This window comes from Tachypleus tridentatus, chromosome 7 (genome assembly GCF_004210375.1).
Source record: "Tachypleus tridentatus isolate NWPU-2018 chromosome 7, ASM421037v1, whole genome shotgun sequence".
NCBI lineage: Eukaryota > Metazoa > Arthropoda > Merostomata > Xiphosura > Limulidae > Tachypleus > Tachypleus tridentatus.
Window position 1 is genome coordinate 22,592,676 of NC_134831.1, and position 26,791 is coordinate 22,619,466.

At 34.3% G+C, this 26,791-nt stretch overlaps 1 long non-coding RNA gene across 3 annotated transcripts in view; it reads right to left on the reverse strand.

The window, feature by feature from the left end:
* Nucleotides 1-3,642: 3,642 nt before the first annotated feature.
* LOC143255288 (uncharacterized) overlaps nt 3,643-26,791 on the reverse strand; it is a 41,949-nt gene continuing 18,800 nt past the window's right edge. Inside the window, exons 1-2 of one of the 3 annotated variants that reach the window (XR_013030516.1) lie at nt 18,736-20,057; nt 3,643-3,934 (exon numbers count right to left, since the gene is read on the reverse strand). This is a non-coding gene — a long non-coding RNA (uncharacterized LOC143255288). Of the gene's footprint in view, nt 3,935-7,023; nt 7,547-18,735; nt 20,058-26,791 lie in introns of those variants that run through there. The other 2 variants (XR_013030517.1, XR_013030515.1) reach the window with 2 other exon arrangements.

The following is a 26,791-nucleotide window of genomic DNA, read 5'->3' on the forward strand; positions in this document are numbered from 1 at the left end:
CCGTTAAAACATGTTGCATTTTTAGTGACACACTGGTCTTCTTGTCTGATCATTGGGACATTTTTTAACCACGATAATGTATGTTGAGTTCGGTAAGTCACAGACCATTGTATTTATTAGTTCCGGATTCACACTTTTATAGCTTAAACCATTTTGTTTCAATCTGGTTGTTTTCAATAAAATAAAATGAATTTGCTAAATCCACGTGCTTTCCTTTATCATACACTGATATTTTACTGGTTTCACCTATGATTCGTCATAATAAAGTGCAATGTTTTGCTTGCATTGGAAGAATGTGATGCTCGCTATTTCGTAACAATGGAATTCCTTTGTACCTACAAATATGAAAGGATTAAAAACAAGCATAACTGATACTCAAACGCGAATTTCGACTCGGTTTATTTCGTTGCAAATGAAAACAAATATGTTTTATGAAATAATACATAATCATAGATATAAACACACCCATTAATTTATTTAGTTATATAATATCTTAATATACTGGTTCCCCGCTAGGACAGAGGTAAGTCATCGGATTTACAACGCTAAAATCAGCGGTTCGATTCCCATAGATGGACACAGCAAATAGCCCGCTGTGGCTTTACTATAAAAAAACTCACAGACACTTAACATACTGACATCACAAAATGGACTTCGGGAGAAAAAAATGAGAAAAACAAAATGTAGTTTACACGTTAAACTGAATGTTTGTGGAATTTCTCTGTTTAAAGATCCTGTTTACAATTAATATCTCCAGATCTTACTGAGTTCTGAAAAATTCTGGTACAAGTTAACCATTCTTATCTTAACAACTGTGATGTTTGTCCATCATAACTAGGACCATTGCTAAATCTTTTTTAACATTAGTTAACGTTCATTGTTAGCAGCATTCTTACATCTATTTGTTAATAACACAATATCTTTATTCTATCTTTTCCTCGCGACCTTCTTCACACTATATTTTTAGCCAAAACCAGTTTTTCCAAAAAATGTTTAATGCAGTTTTTTTTTTTTTCTAGTGGTTTTAATACATTTTTGTTTGAAATCGCAATTCGTCAAGGTCCCAACCAAATTTAAAAAACACTCAGTTTTTGCACTTATCTCTGTTGACTTTTATATTCTAAGTAAGATAAAAATTGGTGTTTTAAAAACTGGAGTTGTTTTTTTCTGTACTATATCTGTTTAGTGTAAATCTATTTTTGAAGATTTATAAATGAAAAGAAAACAGCTGGTTTATTCAGCTCCGTGACACACACACATCCCAGACACGATTAAGCACGTTCAATTTCAGAAAATAGTTACATCTGTATTAAATAATATCGTGAAAAATATAGATTTACGAGGGTTTGAATAGCTGTAGCCATGAAATGTTACATTTACTATTCAGCAATCAAATGGTCTACTACCTTTCACTGCTTTTACAACTTGGTGTTAAGTGTTCTAACAAAAATTAAAAGGAATTCACATATATAGCACGTTGTCTACCATTTGAGATGTTTTAATATTATTAGCTGTATGTATTATTTGTTTGTTCGAAGATAAACACAAAATTACACAATAGGCTATCTGTGCTCTGCCCACCATGGGTATTGAAACCCGGTTTCGAGCTTGTGAGTCCGCAAATACAGCAATGCCACCTTGTTGATTGTATACATTGAGTCGAAAAGTGTGTTTTTAACAACAAAAATATTTAGTTCACAGCATAATTGACGTAGGTTGCGTAATGCGACTTAGTCACATGATACATAATGTGATCTCGTTGGTTTTACTCCTTTCTCTTGAATTTGTAATGTTTCTATTGTGACTAATATTATTTACAGTCAAACGTTGAGTACCGTACGTGTCAATCCCTGTGGCTATACCAATAGCTGATAACCCTCACATGGAGCTCAGGTGCTGGCTGCCTCCCTGGGAGTAAAAAATATTTCGAGGTCATATATATATTTATATATTCATTAGTTTTGTTTTTTTATCTGATGTATTTGTTTATTGAGGCCCGGCATGGCCAAGCTGGTTTAGACGTTCGACTCATAATCTGAGAGTCACGGGTTCGAATCCCAGTCGCATAAAACATGCTCGCCCTTTCAGCCGTGGGGACGTTATAATGTGACGGTCAATCCCACTATTCGTTGGTAAAAGAGTAGCCCAAGAGTTGGCGGTGGGTGGTGATGACTAGCTGCCTTCCCTCTAGTCTTACACTGCTAAATTAGGGACGGCTAGCGCAGATAGCCCTCGAGTAGCTTTGCGCGAAATTCAAAACAAACAAACAATTTGTTTATTGTGGGTTAAACTGTTTTAAATTTTATCATAAGTAAAGCTTTTAAGTTAAAAATTTCGCGATTTAATAACGACATACATCAGATTAAGAAAAATATATTCGATTTGTTTGTTACTCAGTTTCGCGCTATTTGTGCTATCCGTTCCTAATTGTATCAGTGATAGCTTAGAAGAAACGCAGCTAATAAATACCACTTACCGTCAACTCTTGGGCTTGTTTTTTTTGTTTTTTTACCGACGAATAGCGGGATTGACTTTCACATCATACAGCCAAAATGGCTAAAAGGGTGAGTATGTTCGATGACGGGGATTCAAACCTGCGACCCACAGATTGCAAGTCGATCGTTCTAACCACTAGGCCATGCCAGACCAATAGACTCGAAACGCCGTACGAATTTTCTTCGAATTCAAGACATAAAATATCTTCTGAGTTGAACTCGATAAATAAATTTATTTTAATAACGAGATAACTCGTGAGGAGCTACTTTCTGTCCTAAAACTCCTGAAAAAGTTTGCTAAAACCATGCCTAGAGCTAAAGAAAAGGTAACATGGAAGATAAAAGTTGTCTGAATAATACGTATCTAAGTCTTTCTTTTCCTAATTAGGTGTGAATTCTCTTTCTTTAATCAGTGTTTCAAATTTCGTAAAAAAACACACTAAAAGCGCCCTCCGAAATATTTCACGAAAAATCTCAAACATAATATGCGAAAATCCTTATTCCATTAAATCGCAGATTTTTGAAATAATCAGTTCATTAGAGTGTTTGTTTTCAGTTGTTATTAAACGTTTTCACATCGAATATTGATTACACTATTTAACTTAAGAAGAACTATAACGTTAAACTAATGATATATATTTATCTTTTGATGAAGGTATAATAGAACAACTTTCAATAAATAGGACAATATTCTGTCTATGCGTAAAAATGATACAATAATCTATCCGAAACGGATTATATCTTTGCACAGTCTGAAATAACAACAACAAATTTTGCCCATTTAATTTCAACGACTTACTAATTTGTCATTTATTTGTTAACTCTTTAAAATGCTATGGGATGACTTTCAATATAATTGCATACCATACAAAATGATACAAAATATGATACTAGTTGGGGAACTTTTTAAAAATAAATAATATAAAAATGAACTGCATGATATACACTCGTATGCGTTTATCATATTAGATGATCCAACAGTTTTACACAGAAATTTGTTGGCACAGTACCGAACAATTTACCACATCTGTGACAAGAAAAAACCTAACTTCATACACTTACAGTCAACTAATTAAACAGCCCTATTGTCTTATTGTATTTGTTTATTAACTACGAGATTTGTTGAGGAAAGTTGGAGTCACTAACATTTGTCATACGAATCACATTTATTTTCCTTGTTGCTTTATACGACTAAACAAGGTGGAATGGTTGTAGGTGCAGCCCACCAAACTAATTCGATAAAAGTTGTAAAAAGCAGTATTAATGCTTATCAACTAACACGTTTCCATCACAGCGACTAATATTTCAGGTATCCGACACAAATAACGGACTTCTCACAGAGAACAATTGTGTCTTGAGTTGCCATGGAAACTCCTCATCATCTTCATCTGCCGTTCTCTTTACATACCCTAAATCCTGTTGTTCACGCTCTCGACGCCCTTAGAAACAAAGACAAAAAAAAAATTATGCAAATTACAAAAGACTTTCAAGAAACGACAGTTAAAATGAAAAAAGTGCAAAAATAGCATATGAAATAGAAGACCGCCGCTTGTATTTGTATACACGAGAAGAAAAGAACGTCTGCCGTTTCTAGCCTCGGCGAGACAATGTCATGTGACACCTGGCGGAGAGTCTAGAATATTAAGAATTTCCCAGGGTTAAAAAGTTGCTTCTCTTTGCTTTTTTTTTTTCTAAACTGACGGAATAAGCTGCATAAAATAAAGAAGCAATCATGTGCGTCATGATCGTAATTAATTAAGTTCATATTCTACAGTTTATAAATAAATATTTGGAACTGAAGAAATAAATCGCTGCCAAGTTGAGCAATGGCGCAGCCAAATGTCTGTTGACGCTACCAAACTGTGACTAAAAGGATAAAGAGAAGGGCAGGGCAGGGCTCTGTAATGAATGCAAAACGTGAACAAGAGGGGTTAATTGTTAGACTTGCTATGTAGACTGGCACGATAGGATAGATTTATTTCGTTTAGGCTCTAGTTACCATTTAAGAAATATGCACATATATATATTTATGTTGGCCCGGCATGGCCAGGTGGGTTAAGACGTTCGACTCGTAATCTGAGTGTCGCGGGTTCGAATCCCCGTCACACCGTCATAATGTAACGGCCAATCCCACTATTCGTTGATGAAAGAGTATCCCAAGAGTTGGCGGAGGGTGGTGAGGACTAGCTGCCTTTCCTCTAGTCTTACACTGCTAAATTAGGGACGGCTAGAGCAGATAGCCCTCGTGTAGCTTTGCGCGAAATTCAAAAACAAACAAACAAACGTATTTCTGTTACGAGCAAATCAGTCTAACATCATACATCGCATAAACGGTGTGTGTTAAAAGGAAAGTTACCATTGGTCACTTTGACTGCCAACATTCAATATATGATAGATGCACTGAAACATTATATACATTGTACTTGACCCTTCCAGGTTTACGAGGCCTAAATCTTGATATCTAAAACACAAACGTTATAAACAATATACACACGCATCTATACATAAAAAATGTAATGTATCAAGAAAACAACTTTCTTTTTGCTACAGATAGAAAATATGTGTTGATCCCCCCTTCCTTGACGTACGTATGTGTGTCGGGCTATCTGCTGAGTCCACCTAGGAGTTTCTATAGCACGAAATAGTTTTGCTGTTGAAATAAATCAATACAGAATAGTTAAGCTGGTAAAATAAGTCAGCACAGATTAGCATGATGCTAAAATAAGTCAGCACAAGACTGTTAAACAATTTAAAGTATTTAATAAGTCAACACAATAAAACAAATGACATTTACCAACAAGAGTGCCTTTTTATTCCTTTGTATTTAGTAACAGTTTTATACCTACAACACTCCACTGGCACAGCAGTATATCTGCGGACTCACACCGCTAGAAAACGGGTTTCGATACCCATGGTGGGCAGAGCACAGATAGCCCTTTATGTAGCTTTGTGCTGAATTCCCATCAACCAATCTATAAATATTCATTGTCATTATATAATCAGATATGGTATATAATGACTATGTAATCCATATTAAAAAATAAAAATAATTAATTTTAGAAAATTTACTTTTATATTTTTGGTATTTCTAACCTGTACGTAACCATATATCCTAAAGACGCATGTTAAAGACCGCCTATTTTAAAGTACTGGCCAGAGGGAAGGCAGCAGTTAGGTATACCCACTATAAGGGTTCGATTTTCACTTTTATAACGTTAACAAAGGGAATTAAACAGAGTCATATCCTATGAAAAGCTAGTTTAGGTATGTCAGATAAGCGAATCATATCATATGAGAATTTGCTTCACCTATGTGAAATAAAGATGTCATATTCTATGAAAATCTAGTTTAGGGACATCAGCTGAAGGAGTCATATCAAATCAACAGCTAACTTTAAATACGTCAGAGGAATAAGCCATAGCCTCTAAACATGTGATGTCAGGTAAGTTTGGTTTTGAATTTCGCGCAAAGCTACACGAGGGCTATCTGCGCTAGTCGTCCCTAATTTAGCAGTTTAAGACTAGAAAGAAGGCAGCTAGTCATCACCACCCATCGCCAAATGTTGGGCTACTCTTTCACTAACGAATAGTGGGATTGACCGTCACATTATAACGCCACCACGGCTGAAAGGGCGAGCAGTTTGGTGTGACGGGGATTCGATCCCGCTGCCCTCAGATTACGAGTCGAATGCCTTAACCACCTGGCCATGCCGGGCCGACATCAGATAAATCAGACGAGTAAGTCATATCGTACGAACAGCTCATTTTAGGGACGTTAGTAGAATAAATCATATCCTATGAACAACTAAATTTGGGAAAGTCAGGCAAGTGAGTATCTTTGAGAGCCTCACTGGAATAGGGCATTCAAAAATAAGCCCGAAATAATTCATTTCCACAGAGAGAAAATGTGCACTTTCTAACGAATACGCACAAAATAGTTCAATCAAATTTAAATGTAGAAAAATCTTAAGATCTGTTTCAAAATCAGCATTAAAAGGAATTACGTATCATTAAAAGTTGTTTTTTTTTTTCTGGCATTATAGTGCATTTAGATAACAAAACAATTTTGAATTTCCAGTAATCACCTATTAAAATATAAATATTTTGAAACACTGTGGATTACCGAAAATACCTCAAAGTTTCAAGTAATCATTTAATATAGACTATAAATGTTTTTGTTTCTACATTGACACACACATACCCTCTTTTTTCTTTTTTTACGAAATATTATTCAACGCTGCTTAACTTTCCAGTTAAATAAAGCAATTAAAGTTACAACATAAAATAAAAGCCCTTTGAATATTAAAATCCATACCATGTGTTATTTAAAACTGTCACTTGAAACAGCATATATTACACCATAAATCGACTATGGAGAATGTGATCCACTAACATATATAAATGAGGTTTTATTAGACCATTGTCTATTTAAGATCACACCTACAGCTGAACAAAAGAAAATGGTTAGAACAACTAAAAATTAAAATAATATAGGTTAATAAAGACGAAAGAAAATGATGATTCCTTACAGGACAGAAGAGATTGCTTGTAATTTGCAGCTCAACTGTAAACACTCCCCATAGAACAGAAGAGATTTCTTATCATTTGCAGCTGAAATATAAATATTCCCCTAGGAGAGAATATATTTCTTGTAATTTGCAGTACAAATATAAACACTTCCCTACACCAGCATGTAAATGGTCAAGTGATTTGTAGTATAAACCTGGATTATCGTAAATGAGAGAGGACAAGTGAAAGGAAAGATTGGAAACGCCTGGATCATTTGTAGTTGAATTTCAACAACGTTTAGACTGGAGATAACTTATATTATATCATTTTTGTGTGTGTGTGTGTGACATAAAACTAGATACTTATTGAAGTACAAGAATTAACCAAACTTTCAGAACCGGGAAGAAATACTGGCATGTCCCATCAGATGTGGTGGGTGAATAACAACTGCTTTTCTAAGAAAACTCAGTACTGAATTCTGAAAGCTTCTACCACAAGTAGTCCTTCTTAGGATTTCCTTGAAGACGACAGAAAATTAGCAGACATACTGTAAGACATAACATAATTAGTAATTATATATCTAGTGATAAAACTTAACTGATTTGCAATTAAACAATCTTGGATTATCGTGTAGATTATTCATACCAATCACGGCAAGGAAGATTAACACGTAAGATGTTGCCACATTTCGTATGTTTAACCTAAGCAAAACCCCTTTGTTACGAATAAAAGCTGTGGTTTGTTTTGTTTTTAAATAGTATTTAAGAAGTTTTAAGATAATACAAAATCATTTCAGTTTCATTCTGGCCCATGCTTTTACTTTCTCGTACGTTCAAAGCGGAGATGATCTGTTCAATTGGTTGATGCCTATATCAACTCAGATGACACCTAAAGATAAGTCTGAACTTCTTGAGAAACAAAATGGTCAAACTATTTCATCACGTTACGTTTTATCTATTGGTAGAGAGCTGAATCGTTTCTGACCCCAATATCATACAGTGAGGGTACTGACTCCCTGCTGATATAGACTACTTTGTCAAGCTAGTCCCTTCTCTGGGCCTCCGAAAGCATACCCTCCTGTCCGTGGCGTCGAGGGAGGGGCCTACATTCATGTGCCGACACATGTGTGACAAATGAAGCAATATTTCCCTGACTAGGAGGTTTCTCTTGAATAAAACGGACCAATCAAACCAGAAGGATGTCTTGGATGAATCTTCTGACGGAAATGTTTTCACTGGAGGAAGTTCACATGAGAACAGAAACACGTTTACTTTGATCTGCCTTCCCTATGCGACAGTTTGATAGAGATACCTGTATATAACACAAAGAACAATGTTAAGTAAAACAAAAGTTAGACTAATCTAAAGATAACCTAGAACTCCTCTCTCATCTGAAGAAGAAAACAAAAGATGTAGAATACATTTGCGGAAGTATGTTCTATCTTACGGCATATCTCCCTTTACTCTCTATTAAGTGGAAGTTTATTTTAATTCATATGTCTGTGTAGCCTACCAAACACAAGCGAGAAGTGAATAACAATACAGTAACCGAGACTTCAGACTGTATCACATACAAATTTTGCAAAATGAAATTTGACCATTTCACCATTTTTTTTTCATGGATAGGAATTGTTAACACAAACAGATAATTTTCTATTAAAGCAACACTACACGTTAACGCAAGGACATAAAGTTCGTCAATAATTTTTAACATAAAGTTAATTGTTTGTTTGTTTTTTATTTTCGCGCAAAGCCACGCGAGGGCTATCTGCGCTAGCCTTTCCTAATTTAGCAGTGTAAGACTAGAGGAAAGGCAGCTAGTTATCACCACCCACTGCCAACTCTTGGGCTACTCTTTTACCAACGAATAGTAGGATTGACCAAAACATTATAACACCCCCACAGCTGGAAGGGCGAGCATGTTTGGTGTGACGGAGATTCGAACTCGCAACCCTCAGATTACGAGTCGAGTGCCTTAATAACCTGGCTATAAAGTTAACCACTGAAGGACAAATATGGAAAGGGCTCCAAACACTACAAGATGGATAAAAGTTGGACAACAGTTCACTGATCTTCTTCACCTTGAGTATTATTAGGCACTGTTAATCGTGTGAGCACTGAAGATAAAACTATTTAAAATAATGTTTCTAATTTAACAAACGGTGAAGTCAAAGTTCGAAAACCAAAGTGAAATACGAGAGACAAAAGAAAAACATGTAACGTGATAATGATTAAAGAAAAACACAGTTTTAATATTGAGTAAATGAAACCAATTACAGCTAATAATAAAATAAAAATTTTGAAAAATTGATGCGAAATAGAAAAACTGATTTGTTTAAAGCTGTGGTGTATTTCATCATACGATCTGAAGTAACCTCTAACGACAGACGAAAAAATTAAACACGTGACTGGTGAGTGTAAAATTTTCCGTTCGAACCCTGCCATAACCACAGATCATTCCCATATACGTTAAGCTGTGGGTGCACTATAAGCGTTATAGTCAGTCTCTTAGAGTGAATTTTAGGGTGCTGCTGGCTATCTGCCTTACCTCCGGTAAGTAGTTCAAGATTAGGGAGTGGCAGACAGTCTTATTAGTTTTGCGATAAATACAGCCACGATGTACCACTGAATATGATACGAGTTTGCAGCTCTAGGAGTGTTACAAGAATAACAATCATCCACGTTATCTCGTTAATAATGAATGTACAGGCGGCAGTGCTTCTCAACAGTCGCTCACTTAGCGTTCACCAGTTTCAAATGAGAAATATCCGTGTCTGAATGTTAAGTCTTCACATAGCAGTTTAGCACACATTTCAGAAATCTGAGAATGGAACTTCTTGAACGTGAAATATTCAAGTTTCAGGGTAGCAATTCATTATAATTACGAGAAAAAATTTGGCTCTGTGAGTTACATATGAATGATTGTAGAATCTTTGTAAAAATAGATAAAGTGTATACAGTTACCTTTTTCTATTTAAAGACTAAAGTTAAATGACTGAAAAATTAGTGAATATTATATTTTAAAAACGAAATCCTTATATTACTGAAGTTACAATAGCTGTTATAATCACCTACTAAAATGTTTCCAGAAAAATTTAAGTTTCGTCAAGACATCTAAAAACTTAACAAAATTAACGCGTAAAAAAAGTCGTGGTAAAAATAGGATAAATTTTAACGAGTATTTAAACCTTTTTTTTTGGTTAAAATGCATTAGCGAAAACGAAATTTTGGTTCCATCCATAGATATTAAAAAATTATTTGTTATGTTCCGGACAAAAAAAAGTAACACAAATTCAAAAATTCTGAACCATCTAAAAAATTATGATCAGCACAACAGTTTATGTACATGAAATCCTCGTATCATGAAGTAAGTGTGGGCCCTATGATGATTTTTATCAACCTGAACGCTTCATATGATTTAAAGTAGGCATGGTGGGCCTTATGATGATTTTTATCAATCTAAACTTTTAATATAAGGTAAAGTAAGCATTGGTCCTGTGGTGCAAAATAATTTACAAACCTAAAAGAGCTTAGCATGATCAGAGACCCAACGTTTTCAGGTATAGCCATTCATAATTTTTAATAACTATCCAAAAGGAAGGTAGGTAACCAGCAGCACCCAATACCACAAAGTTGTTGTTTTTCCTGGCTTTTTGAATCAAACAACCTGATTAACTGCTGCTTTTATAACGCAATCACAACTGAAAGTAGAAAGAATTATCAGAAGTATAGCGTCTCAAACCCTGAACCACTAGGCTACACCTGACCTCCATATTGTAGATACGGCAGAGTTATTTAAAAAAATGTTATTTCCACAAAGTTGCTCTTAACCATAGACAATACAAATCTTGAAATGTGTTTAAAAACTGTACAAAGTTTGTTGGCCCGGCATGGTCAAGTGTGTTAAGGCGTTCGACTCGTAATACGAGGGTCGCGTGTTCGAATCCCGGTCGCACCAAACATGCTCGTCCTTTCAGCCGATGGGGGCGTTATAATGTACGAACAATTCCACTATTCTTTGGTAAAAGAGTAGCCCAAGAGTTGGCGGTGGGTGGTGATGACTACCCGTCCTCTAATCTTATACTGCTAAATTAAGGACGGCTACCACAGATAACCCTCGAGTAGCTTTGTGGGAAAATTCAAAACAAACAAAGTTTGTCAAAAAACTGAAAAAAAAACATTAAATTCTTGTGAAAAGTGATATTTTATAACTGGTAAATTACAGTCTAATATTTCAGCACATTCTGAAATTAAATTGCAGAAGTTTGCCAAACTGGAGAGCAGTATTTATGTACAATGTACGTACAAGTTCAAGCCTAAAATCTAAAAGCCAGCGGTACATGCAATCGTACAATAACTGAAAATTTTAGTTTTTCTTGAAGCCAAACGAATTATTGGTTTTCTACAGACATTTCACCTATACATACATTCGTGGAAATCTCTTATATTCTATACTTTCCAATAATTAAAAAACATCATACACACGAAAATAACTTAAATCACCATACAACAGCTGTACGCAGTCATGATTCTCAGCATACCAACGTAGTTTCAAGTATTTGCAAAATCAAAATGATGCACATACACAAGCTTGAATACGATATTGACAAAGTGCATGCACTCAACTCATGAGGGTTTGATATACAGACGCATGAAAGTGAATAAGCAATCAAAAAATAAAAAAAATCTTAAAATTAAAATATATTCCACGAGTCTATATGCACGACGGACGAGTTTCTACTATCAGGTTAATAAAACATTAATCGCATAATTCCACACCAGAGAAAGTATAACAACACTGACAAATTGAAGTATGATTTTAGATCATGCTACAGTTTCTTATTTCTAACGTTTCTTGTTTGTTGATACGTCTTTCTTGTTTTTATACAAGTATAAATATATTGATATATATACTGTATAGCCACGAAGACTAGGGCCAGCTTACAACCAAATGAGGTTATTTTATTGAAGGATCTTTCTTAGAAGGGAATATTACCTTTCGTCCAACTGGAGACTTGTATGATAAACACGTTTAATAATTAAGCTCTTTAAATATTAAGTGGTACCTTCTGATACTCAACAATAATGACTCTTCACTACATACTAAAAAAAAAAAGAAATTCATGTTAGGTGTTATTTTGAATTTATTTTCTTACATACAATCTTGGCCTTTCTAATACATGCAACGTAATACAGTATTGAATAAATATCATACACACTCCACCAGAAAATAAAATCATGCAATTAAACACCGACTGGTTTATCTTTCCGCTTACGAAACCACTTTTACCGTTCAACGATTAGCATGTTATCAACGTGGGAATAATAATAGATGAATCAAAGTAAATTACAAATTACTTCAGATCAAAAGCAGCCAATAAGTAAGTCGAGAAAAATAGGGTTTGAAATGTACAAGCTGATTACATAAGTTTGAAAAACGGCATTTAAAATACAGACCGCTCGGTTCACGTGGGTTGTAAATAACGTATTATTGATCCAAAGACGGTTCATATGTGTATGGCTATAGAAGGAAGATGTCAGTCAGGGGCGTAGCACTGATAACGTTATAATAATAACATTCTACCTATTTACTGCATGTATTACTAACAACTTTTAATAACTAGTGTGAGAAAAGTACAAGTTACATTATATAGTCAATGTATCTTCAATCACTTCCTCCCACGATTACAGTCTACTTGTGCAGTTGTTCTAACTAATGTTCGATACGAAAAGCCAAAACAAAACCCACTTCAATTCGTGGAAAACTAACTGTACAGACTTTGAACGTAGCAATACTTGAGTAACTGTTTTTTCGCTATATTTACTGCTTTGAGAACAATTTTTGTTTAAGAAACTTTATTAGGACTGAAACTTGAGTTCCCTAAGTGCAATGCTCCTAAAATAATGAGTAATATTCTAGTTGTCTTCTAATTAATCAAATCACAGTCATTTTAAAGTGAAAAATAAGAAATATAACACAGAAGTATTAGGTATTTATAACACAGTTTATGTGTTTAGAGTACTTCTTTAGTAACCGGTAAAGTTATCTGTTGCTTATGTAATGTTTCGAGTTTTTTATATTTCACAGTTTGGATTATTTGTATAGCAACTAGTAATTTGTATTAATTCACTAAAAAATATCAAAAACCTTTCAACACGAAATAGAAAGAACAATATACTATGAAAACAGAGGTAAGTACCGAAGATTATTACACACATAATACCCAGTGTAAATCATGAAACAAAAACATTACGAAAATATTAAGCAGCTAATAACAAACACTGAAATGAACGAACTTTAGCACGAGTAACAAGAAAGAGAAAAATAGAATATGTTGATTATAAAAGTGACCCCAAATGTTATTCGTAATTACAAAATGTCCACCTTTTTTGACAGGAAGTGCTTAAATGCGATGAATATCAAAAATAAATAAACAAAAAAGTACGGTTTTATAAGGAACAAATTACAATTAAAAAACTATAAAATACACTGATCTGGAAATACATAGTCTTACTGCTAATGTACGCATGTATAGTAATAAAAGTCCTTGCCTGTTATTGTGTTTTATTTGCCAATTGGTTTGTTTGTTTTTTAATTTCGCACAAAGCTACTCTAGGGTTATCTGTGCTAGCCGTCCCTAATTTAGCAGTGTAAGACTAGAGGGAAGGCAGCTAGTCGTCACCACCCACCGCCAACTCTTGGGCTACTCTTTTACCAACGAATAGTGGGATTGACCGTCACATTATAATGCCCCCACGGCTGAAAGGGCGAGCATGTTTGGCGCGACGGGGATGCGAACCCGCGACCCTCGGATTACGAGTCGAGTGCCTTAATAACCTGGCTATTGCTATTCAAGAAAAATTGTAAGATGCTATAAAGAAACGTGTAAATTAATAAATAACGAGTTACTGGTAAGGAATATTATCGGTCAATTAACAACTAAACAGTAAATAAAATATGCAAAAAAACGTTTAAATTAGTAAACAATGAGTTACTGTCATAGTGTATTACTAAAATTAACCACTGAAAAAAATAAATACAATATTCTAAAATAATGTATAGATTAATAAATAATGAATTACTTCCACGGTGTATTATAAACGAATCAATAACTAAGGGGAATTAAAATGTGTAACAAGAACATGTAAATTAATAAGCAACAGTTCCTACCACAAGTTATCACTAACTGGTTGATAGCTAAAGAGAAAGAACACTACTAATAACAACGTGGAAGATAATACAATTACACAATAAATTACTGTTGCAGCGTATTATTAATCAATGAACAACTAAAAAGAAAGAAAGATACACTAGCACAGATGTATAAAGTTTGTTTGTTTTGGATTTCGCGCAAAGCTACACGAGGGCTATCTGCGCTAGCCGTCCCTAATTTAGCAGTGTAAGACTAGAGCTAGTCATCACCACCCACCGCCAACTCTTGGGCTGCTTTTCTACAAACGAATAGTGGGATCGACTGTCACATTATAACACCCGCAGCATAAAGGGTAAGCATGTTTGATACGAAGGGGATTCGAACCCGCGACCTTCAGATTATGAATCGAGCGCCCTAACCACCTGGCTATGCTGGATTACGTATAAAGTAATAGACACTCAGTAACTGATCCAGTGCATTAGTAACCAATAAACAACTTAAGAGATTTTTCTGATTTTTTTTCGAATAACAACATGCGTTTCAATCATGGTAAATTATTATGTTTTTGTCATGACTTTAATACAAGCTACAAAAAGCATTTCCCGAATCACGCTAAATGGGACAACAAGTAGTTTTGTAATGAAGAAATACCGAATAAATTATAAATAAGAGTACATAATACCAAAGTTCCCAAGCGCAAAACGTCTTATATTGTTATACGAACACTAGTAACATATAAGTGTATGTGTGAAAAACGAAACGATAACAATCATCTTCCTCCCCCCGAATAGCACAGCGATATGTCTACCGCTAAAAAACCTAGTTGGGCAGAACACAGACAATCCATTGTGTAGCTTTGTGCTTAATTCTAAACAAACAAAGTCAACTGCCGAACTTAAGTTTTGAGACGATACGAGGGCTTCAATGTTATTCTATGTATATTAGTTCGTTCAGCATTTCGAAGGTTCTTTATCTCAATCAAGAGGGGCTATCCTAAACAACTTGTGATTGTATATAATCCAGACTGTCTGAATTATCTTGTGATAATCTTTAACCCAGACTGTTTGAAATATGTTGTTATCATATCTAATTCAGATTGTCTGAAATATCTTTTGACAATTTCTAACCCAGACTGCTTAAAATATCTTGTAATTGTGTTTATTTCAGACTGTCGGAAATATATGATAATTTCTGGTCCAGGTTGTCTCAAACATTTGTAAACGTTTTTTGTCACGTACACTGAGGACTATACATAATTTCTGAAAATTCACGCGAAGTAAACTTGTTCACCTATTGTTTCGACAATGGTTTACATTCAGCAGATTCTTCTACCAGACGAAGCTAGTCGATTCCCACGAGCAATGCTAGTTTCGTTCTACACGTCTCACGTCTTCACGAACGTCAAGCCACGCTCGTCTTCAAATTCAAAGGATATATAGTTTCATTCAAATGCGTGCCATAATTTACGAATACCATCAGGATGTTTTGAAGCAACACACTGTTTAAACTAGCAAATTTCACGATAACCATGTATGATTTTGCCATGTTTCCTCAAGCATGTAATTAACGTGCGAGTACATCCTGAGCGAAACGTTGTTAATATGCTCGTACAACAAAATACCGCATTCATACCAAGTACGTCTTCTTTTCACGCAACGATACACCTTACTAATGAGAGTGATGAGGTTTTGACGCTCATTTGTTTACTTTATTGTAATATTCTGAAACAAATTTTGCGTTTTCCTTTTGTTTATAAAAACAAACAGTTATTGTGAAAGGAGATAACAACTACTATCACGTTTATTGATATATAACTTATTGCAAACAGTCACATTGGGTTCAGTCTTGCTATAATTTTTTCCTTGTTCTTTCAGGAATTACAAATAAATTTCCTTGTTTTTTATCATTATGAGAAACTCAACTTGAGTTTTTACTTTGGTGTGTAATACGGGGCCTGAAGGACTCAGAACTGATAAAAAAAATCTCACCAAAACGAGGATAGTCGTGTTGGTATGTTTCTTTCTTGTTTTTAACACCTTTATAAGGAAAACATACTATAATGTTCTAAAAAAATAGTTTTTCTTCTTAAAACCGTTTCTTCATGTTTTACAATCTATCCTCCAGTCATACCTTAGTAACGTAAGACAAGCCATCTTCATTTAGTCTCACCTTAGTAACATAAAACACACTGTCGATCGTTTAGTCACACCTAGGTAACGCAAGACAAACCGTCGGCCGTTTCATCACTCCTCAAGGATTATAGAACACTAAAGAAATCTGGAATTATAAGTAAAGAGACGCCACACGTTCACCTTATATATATAAACCCCTGTAAAATGCAGAAAACCATAATGAAGTTACATCGTAAAAATTGTAATAAATGAAATACTCGAAATAATATTTAAAATAAACATTGAAACAAACCTCCATAAAACATCTGTTTTTACTGTAACTCAAAAATAATATAGGTTAAATTCTGTTACTTTCAATCTTACAGAAAGTGTCCAAAAGAAGTTAGAAGATGGAAATTCAAAGAAAAACCGCAATGTGTAGATTGAATGGCCACCAGCGTTAGAAACTGTAATAAACTTGTGTATAAATTACAACGTTCGTGTACGTTATGTCCAACGCAAGTCTGTACCAGCCACATGCAAAAGTTTTAAGACCAGTAGAAACAATTAAGACAAAACGTTGCAATCATTGTATGTGATTACAGTCATGACAACAGAATATTTTTATTTTGTCATCAGCTGCAAATATAAGTTTGAATTCTAAAATTCCAAAACAACAAAAACTTCTTAATACCGCCAATAGCGAATAGGAAAAAAAAAAACAGACACTGGAAAGTACGCCTTTTAAGACATTACTGAGTAGACTGTATTAAAGCATTTGGTTGAACTTAACAACAATTAGTGGACTCAAAAACTGATTTTCTTTTAAAATGCTCTTTTAAACCGGTTTTAGATTCATACAATAAAAAATCAACACGCATTCTACTTTTCGGTTAGCAAAAACGAAAGTTACGAGAGTGCAAAAACCATGAAATATGAGTTTGTTAGTTTGAATATTCAAATGTTTAAGAACACTTTTAAATGCTTAAATTGACTAGTTTCGTTAATTTAATGGTAGTCATCACTGTTTGGTCAAAAAGTAAAGTCTGAGTTCATAACTTTCTGGCCAGTTTGGACGCAATGAGCAGTTCTATTTACAAATATTGAGAGATTATAAATCTGTAAAAATCGCTTTTAATATTACAGTCGGTGAACCAACAGTGTTCAGAACACATGAATACAAGTACATGATAACGAATCAGCTTGAAAAACTTTTATTACAATAACCGTAAATAAATGTAATATGGGAACCTAACGATACGAAAAATGAAATCCTGAAGTGTTTCGCCATGTTTCAACGTTCGGCAGACCATCGTAAAGTATTTCTTGGTAAAAGAAGCCTTATTAAAACTTTTTTAAAGAAACTCGTTTAAATAGTTAGAATTGAATTGGTTTGTTTTGAATTTCGCATAAAGCTACACGAGGACTATCTGCGCTAGCCGGCTCTAATTTATCAGTGTAAGACTAGAGGGAAAGCAGCTAGTCATCACTACCCACTCCCAACTCTTCGGCTACTCTTTTACCAACGAATGGTAGGATTGACCGTCACATTATAACGCTCCCATGACTGAAAGAGCGAGAATGTTTGGTGCGATAGGTATTCAAACCCGCGACTCTCAGATTATGAAATCGAATGCATTACCACTTGGTCATGCCGGACATAAATAGTTAGAAGGAGGCTAAGATATAATGCGATACGCCAACGTTACCTACTACCAAGAATAAAGATACGATGCTACTAGTGTAAAATGCAAATAAAAATAGTCAGTGTGTGAAATTTATATGAAGAATCCAAACAGACGTCCAAATCAAACTATTATCCTCAATACGCGGTAAACAAACCAAATATAAGTTGAGCAAAAAGGCAATGTTCGTGCGTATACGCTGCGCAGTTTGGACGCCTTTTTTGGCTTCCATATGCGAACACAAACTGACGTATTGCGAAACATAATTTTACCTCAAGCAAATGCATAACGCTAAAGCATCAGAAACTGCAGCGTAGTTTTTAAATATGATTGTACAATATTAGTGGGGAGGAGCTCTGATATCGACTTAAAACTAAAGCGGCCACTCAGAGTTCAACAGTAGGGCCAATAATCCTTCAATATACTGCACGAGCTGTTCACGCCTTCATCTTAATAAGGAATGGATCGTTAACTAAATATAGCTCTTGTGTAACTAACGCACATTGAGAATTCATCATACAACGATACAGTTTTTCATCATTGTGGTGCTGCTGGAGTGTACAACACAGGAAGAAATCCATCTTTTTCTTCTTTTTTTTTACAACGATAATATATGTTACTATCCATTAACATACATTTAACTAGAGTTTTGTGAAACTATACTGAGAAAATCTCAAATATCAGTTTCCTAAAAAACATAGTTTCAATAGTTTTATCGATTTCATACACATGAAGGTTAGTATATTAAAAAATGACTTTTTTATCCTAAAATAGTAAACAAACCTTTCCGATAATTAAGCAAGTATAGCTGTCTGCTAAAGAATATCTAAAGTTAAGCTGCAGCAGAAAACAAACCGTCGTCTGTCATTGTCTTCCCATAATACTCACAAGAGGAAGCCTACAAAATCGAGTTCGTGCAAGGTTGAAACTAATGAAACGCAGACACAAGACACGACTAACTCCAGTGAAGAAAGAGAGAAAAAAGGCTAATATATATAACTATGCGCAGCTAGTAATTATTTGAAGTACTTTCTCGCTAACATCAATAACCTAATCTGATGATATACAGAACAAAGAAGAAAAACCGGGAGATTACAGAAATAAGTTTAGTGTGTTCTTGATTAATTATTTGCTTATTACTTAGCGGAGAAAAACTGTATTAACGTGATTAACATGTGGTTGGGACGTGAAATGACCCAGATTAAGAGAATTACAAAAACGAGAACTTATACGCGTCTTGTACATTTGTTACTACCCATAAACCTATATCATGTCTGCAAAATAATTTCACTCATTTTTTCTACTATGAAGCAAGTAAAACGCTCGCAAGGCGTAATAAAGAACGTGCTTTCAACGTAATAAACGTAATAAAGAACGTGCTTTCAATACAAAAATCGTGTTTTAAATTGTAATTTGAATTTAACAGTATTAAGGGGGAGAAATAACTATTTGTTACTCATTTTATTTAATTTATGCGTGCGCAAATTGCGATTTTTTTTATTTTACGCATACAACAACTACTTAATTCATGGTGTGTAAGTGTGTTCGTGTTTTTGTGTGCAGACAAATTTCAGATTTCCTGTTTTTCACGTTATAATTTGCGCCGTGAAGTTGTTTGTCCGAAGGACGCGAGCCATTTTGGTTTTAGGAGTTTACCCGTCCTCCATTGAAGTAAACACAGAGGTGCTCGTAAAGCCTTATTTCTAGTGCTAGAGTTCTGTTGATAAAGAAACTGCAAGCGAGAAGTGAAGAAAAAATTGTAGGTCTGTGAGAAGTAGGGCAGGCATGTGTAGTAAAGGGACAAGCCTAGTCTCTAATAACCCGTTTGTCCCTATAGAAACTTAATGCATGACTGCCTCAGGCCTTCTTCGCTCGGTATTGGGAATCGACTTTAGTGCAGAAGGGGTTACGTATTGCGGCTGTAACATAGAGCAGGCGGCGTCGCATGAGTCAGTGTGATTGCCTCTTCTTTCCTTTCGTTAGTGATAAGCCTCACATAAAGGATCCGCTATTTTTTCTTAATGGGGAGATATACAGCAGAAAATGCGATGTGATTCCTTTCACATAGTAGCGAATAACCGAAATCCCCCCATACAGTCGTAAACAATTCCACAGCTAAGATTTAATGATTACAGAAGTAAGATATGTACACAAGAATCGGGTGAATAAATGTAATAAACTATTCTGGTGTTTCTTTAACCGTTATAAAAAATGTAAATAATAAAAAGACTAATCAATTATTTTGGCAGTATTATGACGTTTTACTTATACTTACGTTGAAACAGGATTATGTTGTCAAAGACACTTACTATAATATCTATACCGATACATAAGTAGTGAATATATATATATATTAGTGAAAATAATTACATTTTAATGAAGTTAAATAGTAAAATATGTGTATAATCATAAGAAAGGACTGCTTTATAAACAGTAAATCCAAACCTCTGACAAATTATATAATTTGTAATTCTTACTCAAAAACAAGCCAAAACAAAAACGTTTCATCTAGTAATATAACCCTACATTTTATAATCCCACATCGTAGCTTTTAACCTCAGATCTTTTCAGTTATATATATTATAACCATAAACTTTCAAGCCATGAGCAAAGCACCTTAACATGAAACAAAATACGCTGCGTATATATTTTAATATATATTTGTATATATACGGGTTGGCATATGTCAAATAAAACCCGGAGTAGAAATGCACTTGGTTATTAAATATCGAAATGACTTGACTGGTATTATCTGCTAATTATTGAAACGTTTCATTATAGAAAGCTTAAAAAAAAAAAGAATGAATTTCACTTCGTTAACAACAGTGTTCCAAATATCACAGCCTATCTGTAAACTCTTTTATCATAGCTGTGCTTCCAAGCTTCTCTTTGTCTTATTCTGTTGTTGCTAACATCAAGTATAAAACTCACGTTGTAACTATAAAGCAAATCCGTCAACCATTTCACTACCGTCTGTAAATTTATCCCCCCTCGAGAAAATTACCATACGAGTTTGGAATTTTGTATCACAATGAAGGAGGGGCGTTTCCTTTTAACATTCTCAAAATTTACCGGTTCAACTTATAGAAAAGTAATGTGCTCGTTTTTGTTTTTATTAAATACCTAAAAAATAAACTCAACGTGTGAGAGTAGAAACGCAGAAGAAATGAAGTGAACCAACAATTCAAAAATAACACAAATCTTCATTAGGTTTCTTTGTTCAATTTCACACAAAACTGGTCGAGGGATATCTTCGCTAAGCGTCTCTAATTTAGCAGTGATAGACAACTAGACAATACCACCCAGCGCAAACTCTTAGGTTACTCTTTTACCAACAGCTGTTTAGTTGTTTTCAGCTTTGTAAGTTCGCAGATGTACCACTGTGCCACTTGCGGGAGGATTCAAGAGTGAATGGCGGATTGATCATAACACTACAACACCCCACGGCTGCTTTCACATTTGAGCACGTTCAATAGGGAGGATTCGAACTCGTGACTCTCAGATTCAGAGTCGAGTACTTTAACCACCAGTCCTTCTTAGGACTCCTGGTTTCTTGTTAAGTGCTATAATCACTAGGTCTTTTCACTGAAAATAAATAGAACACTGTAAAGTAAGAGGGCCCGGCATGGCCAAGCGTGTTAAGGCATGCGACTCGTAATCTTATGGTCGCGGGTTTGCATTCCCGTCGCGCCAAACATGCTCGCCCTATCAGCCGTGAGGGCATTATAATGTTACGGTCAATCCCACTATTCGTTGGTAAAAGTGTAGCCCAAGAGTTGGTGGAGAGTGGTGATGACTAGCTGCCTTCCCTCTAGTCTTACACTACTAAATTAGTGATAGCTAGCACAGATAGCCCTCGAGTAGCTTTGTCCCAAATTCAAAAACAAACAATAAAGTAAGACATATAAAATATTTACAAGTGAGATTGGCCCGGCATGGCCAGGTGGGTTAAGGCGTTCGACTCGTAATCTGAAAGTCGCGGGTTTGAATCCCCGTCGCACTAAACATGCTCGCCCTTTCAGCCAGGGGAGCGTTATAATGTCTAGGTCAATCCTACTATTCGTTGGTAAAAGAGTAGCTTAAGAGTTGGCAGTGGGTGGTGATGATTAGCTGCCTTCCCTCTAGTCTTACACTGCTAAATTGGAGACGGTTAGCACAGATAGCTCTCGTGTAGCTTTGCGCGAAATTCCAAAACAAACAAACAAACAAACAGTGAGATTATTTTGATGTCCAGTTTTCCAGAACGATATTTAAACGTACTCTACCGTTTGTTCTGTTAAACTCTAAATGGTAAAGTTGTTAAGTTGACTAGAATTACTGCTTTGGGGGAAAAAAACTACAATGCTCTTGTCTAAATTGAAATACTTAAATGCTTGTTTGTTTGTTTATTTTTGAATTTCGCGCAAAGCTACACGAGGGCTATCTGTGCTAGCCGTTCCTAATTTAGCAGTGTAAGACTAGAGGGAAGGCAGCTAGTCATCACCACCTACTGCCAACTCTTGGGTTACACTTTTATCAACGAAAATTGGGATTGACTATAACATCAAAACGCCCTCACGGCTGATATGGCAAGCTTATTTGTTGTGAAGGAATTTGAAACCGCAACCTACAGATTGCGAGTCGAGTACCCTAACCACTTAGTAGAGCCACCGTTCAACACTATCTCGTTTAAGATAGCCAAAACGTTATGTACATTCAAATTAAACGAAGTAGGTTGTTTAGACATTAAACTGGATTCCTTACACATTTGCTCTGTGTTAATTTACCTTAGAAACTGAAAAACAAATACTTTACTGGCCATTTGCAAGTATCTCCCCCCCCCTAAATTAACTAACTAATACTAACAGCTATAATTCTGACGAATATGACACGTATAGGGTTAGTATAATATCGTTTACGCTTTATAATTCTATAATTCATGTGCGTATACATATAGACTTAAACATTTTGGTTACCTAAATGAATGTAAAACAAATTAACACGCGTTACTTTTTTATTGTTATTATTTGCGTTAGATATGTCTAAGTTTACAAAATTAAGGCTTTTATATATAATTCATTATATATAATAAATAAAAAGCTTAGTTTAAAATTAATATTTGTAATGTTACAAGAGATTTGTTAAATAAAGAATTATAAATATAAATATACATATATATATCCAAAGTTTGATAAAGTCAGTTCGGTTAATTATAAGGAGTCCAAGTAATAAGTAGCATTCTATTAGGTTCTGACATGTGAAAAACGCTGTTTTTTTCACTTATTCAAAACAAGCTAGAATCGAACTCTAACATTACTCGACATAATACAAACGTTGATGGTAATCATTACTCGACATAATACAAACGTTCAAGGTAATCATTACTCGACATTATACAAACGTTGATGGTAATCATTACTCGACATTATACAAACGTTGATGGTAATCATTACTCGACATAATACAAACGTTGATGGTAATCATTACTCGACATAATACAAACGTTCAAGGTAATCATTACTCGACATAATACAAACGTTCAAGGTAATCATTACTCGACATAATACAAACGTTCAAGGTAATCATTACTCGACATAATACAAACGTTGATGGTAATCATTACTCGACATAATACAAACGTTCAAGGTAATAATTACTCGACATAATACAAACGTTGATGGTAATCATTACTCGACATAATACAAACGTTGATGGTAATCATTACTCGACATTATACAAACGTTGATGGTAATCATTACTCGACATTATACAAACGTTGATGGTAATCATTACTCGACATAATACAAACGTTGATGGTAATCGGTAATCATTACTCGACATAATACAAACGTTGATGGTAATCATTACTCGACATAATACAAACGTTGATGGTAATCATTACTCGACATAATACAAACGTTCAAGGTAATCATTACTCGACATAATACAAACGTTGATGGTAATCATTACTCGACATAATACAAACGTTCAAGGTAATCATTACTCGACATAATACAAACGTTGATGGTAATCATTACTCGACATAATACAAACGTTCAAGGTAATCATTACTCGACATAATACAAACGTTGATGGTAATCATTACTCGACATAATACAAACGTTCAAGGTAATCATTACTCGACATAATACAAACGTTCAAGGTAATCATTACTCGACATAATACAAACGTTCAAGGTAATCATTACTCGACATAATACAAACGTTGATGGTAATCATTACTCGACATAATACAAACGTTGATGGTAATCATTACTCGACATAATACAAACGTTCAAGGTAATCATTACTCGACATAATACAAACGTTGATGGTAATCATTACTCGACATAATACAAACGTTCAAAGTAATCATTACTCGACATAATACAAACGTTGATGGTAATCATTACTCGACATAATACAAACGTTCAAGGTAATCATTACTCGACATAATACAAACGTTCAAGGTAATCATTACTCGACATAATACAAACGTTCAAGGTAATCATTACTCGACATAATACAAACGTTGATGGTAATCATTACTCGACATAATACAAACATTACTCGACATAATACAAACGTTGATGGTAATCATTACTCGACATAATACAAACGTTCAAGGTAATCATTACTCGACATAATACAAACGTTCAAGGTAATCATTACTCGACATAATACAAACGTTCAAGGTAATCATTACTCGACATAATACAAACGTTGATGGTAATCATTACTCGACATAATACAAACGTTGATGGTAATCATTACTCGACATAATACAAACGTTCAAGGTAATCATTACTCGACATAATACAAACGTTGATGGTAATCATTACTCGACATAATACAAACGTTCAAGGTAATCATTACTCGACATAATACAAACGTTCAAGGTAATCATTACTCGACATAATACAAACGTTCAAGGTAATCATTACTCGACATAATACAAACGTTCAAGGTAATCATTACTCGACATAATACAAACGTTGATGGTAATCATTACTCGACATAATACAAACGTTCAAGGTAATCATTACTCGACATAATACAAACGTTGATGGTAATCATTACTCGACATAATACAAACGTTCAAGGTAATCATTACTCGACATAATACAAACGTTGATGGTAATCATTACTCGACATAATACAAACGTTGATGGTAATCATTACTCGACATAATACAAACGTTCAAGGTAATCATTACTCGACATAATATAAACGTTGATGGTAATCATTACTCGACATAATACAAACGTTCAAGGTAATCATTACTCGACATAATACAAACGTTGATGGTAATCATTACTCGACATAATACAAACGTTCAAGGTAATCATTACTCGACATAATACAAACGTTGATGGTAATCATTACTCGACATAATACAAACGTTCAAGGTAATCATTACTCGACATAATACAAACGTTGATGGTAATCATTACTCGACATAATACAAACGTTCAAGGTAATCATTACTCGACATAATACAAACGTTCAAGGTAATCATTACTCGACATAATACAAACGTTGATGGTAATCATTACTCGACATAATACAAACGTTCAAGGTAATCATTACTCGACATAATATAAACGTTGATGGTAATCATTACTCGACATAATACAAACGTTCAAGGTAATCATTACTCGACATAATACAAACGTTGATGGTAATCATTACTCGACATAATACAAACGTTGATGGTAATCATTACTCGACATAATACAAGTGTTGAAGGTAATCATTACTCGACATAATACAAATGTTGAAGGTAATCATTACTCGACATAATACAAATGTTGAAGGTAATCACCACTTAACACTAAAATACGTCTTCTTGAATTAGAAACAAAGAAACACAAATTATATTAAGTTTTTCACACTTGGATAAAAGTGTTTTTTTTAAATAAATAATTTATATTGTTACTTAGAAGACAAAAACATTAAATTAAATATTGTCGAATCAAAAACATCAACAACAATTTTTTAGGGGTTATGCCATAGATTTGGTGGATAAGATTATATTATTAATATAAAAAATGTATATAGTGATAAAATAATCTATAAGATGCACTCCTCAGACCCGTTTAGTTCGCATTTCTCTGGCTGAAATCCCTTTACAACACAAATTATAAATATCCTGAGTGCGATGAAAACAGGTTCGTCTTTCAGTGACGTCACGTAATATACCTTTCATAAATATGTATGATGGTTAACTTTTTAAAGTAAATTTGTCAAAAAGTGTTATATAAAGTTTGATTATTGTGAATTAGATACACTGGGTATATAAAACTTATGTATATTCTGTTATCTTAAAATTTACCACTCATTACTTTGAATTTCTACAGACTTGTAGTGTTCTACGACTATGTTGAATTAAAAAAATTATGTATATTAAAATATATGTGAGATATATATAACTACCTTGTAAGATATACAAGATGATATGAAGGTAATAATACTTTTCATTGAGAAGTAATATAAAGTAAACCAGTCTACTTATAAAATCTTTTTACGGATGCCAGTTTTGCATATTTAAGCATTTACACATTATACTCAAACCCACACCGATACCAACTTGTCATTTTAAAATAATTTTCGATTGATGTGTTCATCGAAACAGGTTACACTATAGAAAGTTTGACGTATAAAATTATTAGTCTTTATTTTTATAATTATGAACAGATCCCTTGATTCCTAGGTCACGGTAAACATAAGATCCATTACCTTAACGGTTGACTTTTAAAAGAAAGCTTCAGTTGATCATATTGAAAAAAACAGTTTACTTGAGTTCTAGTGTTCTTACAGTCACGGTGATTATTGTGTTTCTGTGTTAATTTTATTCTAAT